This window comes from Vicia villosa, linkage group LG6 (genome assembly GCF_029867415.1).
Source record: "Vicia villosa cultivar HV-30 ecotype Madison, WI linkage group LG6, Vvil1.0, whole genome shotgun sequence".
Lineage (NCBI taxonomy): Eukaryota > Viridiplantae > Streptophyta > Magnoliopsida > Fabales > Fabaceae > Vicia > Vicia villosa.
This window is the reverse complement of record NC_081185.1, coordinates 61,133,329-61,139,409: the sequence shown is the minus strand read 5'-3', so window position 1 is coordinate 61,139,409 and position 6,081 is coordinate 61,133,329.

Genomic DNA, 6,081 nt, shown 5'->3' with positions numbered 1-6,081 from the left:
TTGTATCAATCTGAATAGCTTCAATGATGATTATGGAAGGTGTCTGGATGCTTGGAACCATATGAATTCATCTGTGCTAAGCTGTGGTACCCGAACTGCATAACCTTGGAGTGTGAATCGAATCTGAAGATTATGAGGTTACAGATCATATGTGAGTGTTTGGATAGTTCATATGTGATATATGTGAGGTGTTAGAAGTGTTATTTTGGACAGAAATGATCTTGAATGGATTTTGGCATGATAAGGCTTAGATTATGCATATTTGAGAAGTGAGGTAGTGATTTTGAGTTTGAGATGTTTTTAGAGTGTGTGAGTGGATCAAACACATCCCATATGATGTTTGTGGTTTGTGGGAAGCATCACTTTGGTCAGAAATTCAAAGGTTTAGAGGTTGAGCATTTTACCTCTTTGAAACTTAAGAAACTTGCATTCTAAGAAAGAAAGAGAAAGCCTATAATTTGTGTGACTTTGGTGTGATTTTGAATGGAGTTTGGACCTCTATTTATAGGCCAAAGAGTCTGCACTCAGAGCTTTGCAACTTGCTTCAAAGTTTGATGATTTGGCTTAAGGGATAGAAAGGAATCTTTCACATTTAATGCAATGGTTAAAAGTAACTAAACCATGGTTATTTTGGCCAAGCTTCTTATCTCTTTCCTATCTGATCTTAAACCAGAAAATATCATTCAATCATTGCTTTGGTGTGTCATTACTTGCATTATTTGGCAAATTGGTTCATAACTTTGCAAAAATGGCTTGAAATTTCAAGTGAAAATGGTCACTAATGTCAAAATTCAAAACCATAGCTACACTCCATATTTTTCCATGCTCTTGGACATTTTGGAAAGCTCATATTACATACTTCAAAACCCTAGTTGAAAGTTTCTTCAAGATCTTTAAGGAAGTGGGTGAAAAAGATCCATGAACTTTGAGAAAAATGAGGTTTTAAGTGAAGTTTTCAAAAGATACCAACTTTGAAGCTCCATATCTCTTAAATGGTTGATCTTATGGAAAAAAATTATATGTGACAAAGTTGTTCATTGGATCAAAATCTACAACTTTCATGTTGGAAGTTTTTTTTAGTTTGTAGGTGAAATTTTGAGAAATTCCCTCCCAAAGTTTGGAAAAAACCATGAAAAACACTTAGAAAAATTTTCTAAGTATGAAAGTCAAACTTTTGACTTTTTGATTCTTGATTGATTTTCTTGATTTTTCTTGACCAAATGACTTCTCATATCATATATTGATGATTTAAAACTTCAAAAGTCATGGTTGACCAAAATTCCCAAAAGTCAATGGTGATTCTGTACAGTTGACTTTTTTAGACGAATCGCGTTTCTGGAGTTTTCAAATGAAACGGGCTATCCTCACCAAATGAGTGGTATGAATGGATCATATTGAAGCATTAGAGGATATTGAGCCATGGTTTGAGTTGTGGCACCATGCCTTGATTAAAAAGTCAGTTATTCAGTGAATTAGGTCAAAACCCTAATTGTCGACCTGATGAAACTGATGACTGTGGACCTTGAATTGAGATGCAATTCCCATGGGATATTGTCATAGGGATTATTTGAGGATGATTGAAACCTTTGATTGACTTCCTGGGGATTTTTAGGGTTTCCCAAATGTGATCCCTGATTTCAGTCCCTGATAGTTCAAAATCCTGATCTGAGGATTTGTCTGATCAATCTTGGTGTAGGAGATGTTATGAGCCAATGGATTAGGTCAAAATGATGCACTTGAGGTCTTGATATCATGTCCCAAGCCATTAGGTCAAATTCTGAGCAAAAGTCAGGAGTGTGCTGTCTTCAGTCAAAACCCTAATTCAGTCGATTCAAAGCTGTTGAGCTTGTTGAAATGAATCTCTGAGGACCAAATGTTGATTATTGATGAAGATGATTCATTTGAGATGAAGGGAGAACAAAACCCTAATTGATTGTCACTTGTACTGATGAGTGATTCCCAGATTAAACCCTGCTGAGTCACAAGTAACAAACACAAGCTATGCAATTTGTTAGAGATGCAAATGATGCATATGCAAATGATATGAGGTGGTATCTTAGGTCAAAAATTGGGGTATGACAATATGTAGGCATGAGGTTCACAAGGAATCTCAGCGAGCTAATAAAATACCAAAAATAGTCAGTTTGTCTGTCAGTCTGTCTTTCTTTTATTCAATTCAATTCCTTCTCCTAATACAAAGGAGAAACTTTCCCAATAATCATTAGCAGCACAAACACATTTAGACACAGAGAAGGTTCCTGTAGAGTACTACAGATATGTAGGGTGTTTAAACACTTCCCTATGTATAACCGACCTCCCGGACTCCAGAATTTCTAGTCTAGGTGAATCCCCACACTTAGCAAACTCCTAGGGTTTAGTTGAGATCTTTTTTTCCCTTTCCTACTCGTAGGACAATAAGAAAGTTCGTGTGATATCGTAGGAAGAACTGAAACAAAATTCATCCCGCCACGGGCGCATTCTCCTTCCAAATTTCGCGTGAAGGGTTTAGCGTGCCGTCCTCCCAAGTGAAACGGGGAGGTAAAAAAAACGACCACCACAGGCACTACTTGTTTGGATCGAGATTTGATGTGTATAGTGACTACAATAGTTTGAAGTATTCGTTTGATCAGAAAGAGATGAATATGAAGCAAAGAAGATAGTTGGAATTCTTGAAAGATTATGATTTTAGTTGGAATTACCATATGGGAAAAGCGAATGTTGTGGTTGACGCATTGAGTAGGAAACCATTGCATACGTCTATGTTGATGATTCGAGAATTGGAATCGTTGGAACAATTTCGAGATTTGAGTTTGGTTTGTAAAGAGACTTCTTCATGTGTTAAGCTTGGTATGTTGAAGCTTACTTGTGGTATTCTTGATGAGATTAGAGAAGGTCAGAAATCGGATTTGAAATTGGTTGACAAGATGACAATGATTAATCAAAGAAAAAGAAAGTGATTTTCGGATTGATGAGAATGGTGTCATGAGATGTCATGATCAAGCTTGTATTCCTAATGTTCGGATTTGAAAAGAGGATTTTGGATGAAGGGCATCGTAGTGGTTTGAGTATTCATCCTGGTGCTACTAAGATGTATCAAGATTTGGGAAGGTTATTTTGGTGGCAAGGTTTGAAGAAGGATATGGAGAAATTTGATTATTCATGTTTGACTTGTCAGAAGTCAAATATCGAACATCAGAAGCCGTCTGGTTTGATGCAACCGTTATCCATTCTTGAGTGGAAGTGGAATAGCATTTCTATGGATTTTGTTTCGGGTTTGCCGAGGACATCGAGTAATTGTGAGACGATTTGGGTCATTGTGGATATATTGACGAAATCTGCTCACTTTATTCCCATAAGAATGGATTACCCGGAGGACATTAGAAAGTAACTGATAGTCACTGGGGAAGTTCTCCGAGACGATAGAAAACAATTTAGATTTCAGTGGTAGCCTTACATGCCTCATATTTTAGTGACCTTGGTTCAACACACGACTATGCGTTCACCCAATAAGAGAACTTCCACAAGAAGTAGGAAAGTCTCCACAATTGGAAGACACGTGTAAAAAGAAAACAAATTAATTTTCTCAAGAAGCGACATCATGAGGTGAATTAAATGCAACCCAAGCCGAGGGACTTACTTTCAGATGAGGAACTCGCCTCTAGCTGAGGGACACCCTAGCATAGGGACTAGCCCCTTGAGCGTGGTCGCCCCGACTAGGGAAATCACTGATATGGAGAAGGATGTGCTTCAAGTAAAAAAGGAGTTTAAAAACACTTCATCCATAGAAAAGTCATTGTGCTTGAGGGACTATGTAGTGTTATATTTTTGGAAGTCATAAACTAGAGCGTCCTCGCCCAAGAATCGTGGCGTCTAGGCGATAACTCTGAAATCTTCCCAGAGGTACCCTTGACGTGTGAGTCAAGAATGAGGGAGTCTCCACTAAATCCTGAAAGATAATTGGTCAATAACTTCCTCTGATAAGAAGGGAGCGGTTGACGCCACTAAGGTGTACTCAAACCCTATGCCCTAAAAGCCTCTATAAATACATCTCCCCTCAAGAGGAGAGGGACAAACTCTAAGTCATACAAATTCTCCTCACCCTAAAGATCACAACGCTCACTAAGGTCTTAACATACGACTGGATATAACCATACACTTACTCCCAAACACCACCAGTCATTAGCAGAGTCTCTCACCTTACGTGAGCAAGACTCATAGTCTGTCTTGTTGATAATTGATTTAGATTTGTATTTTGTACTATTTTGTTGTGTGTGATGACTATGTTTAGAATTTGAGTTTACAAAATGGACTTGTGATCTCAATGATTTGACCAATGAACCAATAAACTAATGACCCATTAGCCTCACCGGTTTGATGATCGGTCCAATTTTTAAAACATTACTTTTAAACCTAGCTTAGATATAGTTAAGGAAAATACTTGGTTATACTACACTAAAATATGCATTAAAATCGAGCATTAAGAGAAAAACAATGACTTTATAAATTGGTTTTGTATGGATAGTTAGTCCAAACTTTAATTTTATTATGGTAAATAAATGTTACTTTTGATAGCTGTGGAAATGTAGTACTAAGAACACTTTCTTCCCACCATATTTTTAACACTTACTCCCTCCGTCACATAATAACTGTTTCATTTGTAATTTTTTTATGTCTTAAAATAAATCTCTGTAAGACATTTTTCTCTCCTCTAAACTTTTTTCTCTTTTCATTATTCCAACGTAGGGGTGGTTTTTGGCCATTTTTGGCTAGAAATCACCCCTCCCTCAACACCGTTTTCTTTCTCTTTTTATTTAAATAAGTGGTTATCCATATAGATTTGCTTCTTCTTTTGTGTGTTTTTAAGTTTTCATCGTCTTGTGCGGTGTTTGTTGGTTTTCCCGTCTTAGTACGGTGTTTGTTGGTTTTCCCGTCTTAGTACGGTGTTTGTTGGTTCAGATTGACACATTTACTTCAAATCATTGCAGATTTGAGGAAGACTTGGGCGTCAATGTTGCAGATCCAGAAGTATGAATATTCTGGTGACTTTTATTTTGTCATATTTGTAGGCACTTTCAGTTTGCCGTTGTATGCTATTAACCTAGGTGTTGCAAGATTGTTTGCAGATTCACCTTTTTCCGTTTTTAGCGACCTTGAATTTGTAATGATCGATGTATTTTTCAATTTGAATGAATGAATATCTTTTTAGTCAAAAAAATAATAATAAATGTCTCTTTAAAATACTAATACAAAATTTATTATTTTTTTTATTATTATACTCTTATTTATTAACTTTCACGCTTTTCAACTATTCTACTATTTATAATAAATAGGGTATTTTAGTAAATGATACTAATTTTATTATTAAAACCAACACATCTAGTCATTTTCTTAAAAATCGTACATAATTCAAATGAAACATTTATTATGAAACGGAGGAAGCATTGGTTAAAAGACACTATTTTTGAAATAAAACTCAGACGATTTCACTTATATGATTTTAGGACTTCTCTTATATTATGCTATGTAACATGCGATCAATTCCATGTCTTTTTTATGGTACAATTCATAATAAGCTTTAAAATATGTGTCTAGGTGGAGTTGTACTATTCGTCACATGTTTGATTTTTTGTAGTAAAAGTTTACCAAGTGGGGGTGTGGAGTCATATTCGTACCTTTTATTTTTTCGTATATGATTTGCATATGTATCGATCATAACAAGGACAAGGTAATGTTTTCTTTTCAAGTGAAAGTGGAAGACATTATTGCAGGTAATCTCGCGTGATTACATTTTATTCTTTCACATGTACGATGAAATTGGAAGATATTATTACACAAGTTTTTAATTTGCACTAGCATAACATGGCTAAACTGTTGACTTGTGTTTTAAAAAATCAACTAGTCAGTGAAGTAAATAAGTATGATAAAATTACATTTATAAAATGGAAATTAATCATTTAAATTTTTTTTTTTACTAATAAGATATCAGTAATATGAAAATTAGGTTTTAAGTTAAAATAATGATAAAAAAAAAAGGTTTTAAGTTAAAATGATGATCCCCAATTTTATTTTTTTTACTAGTAA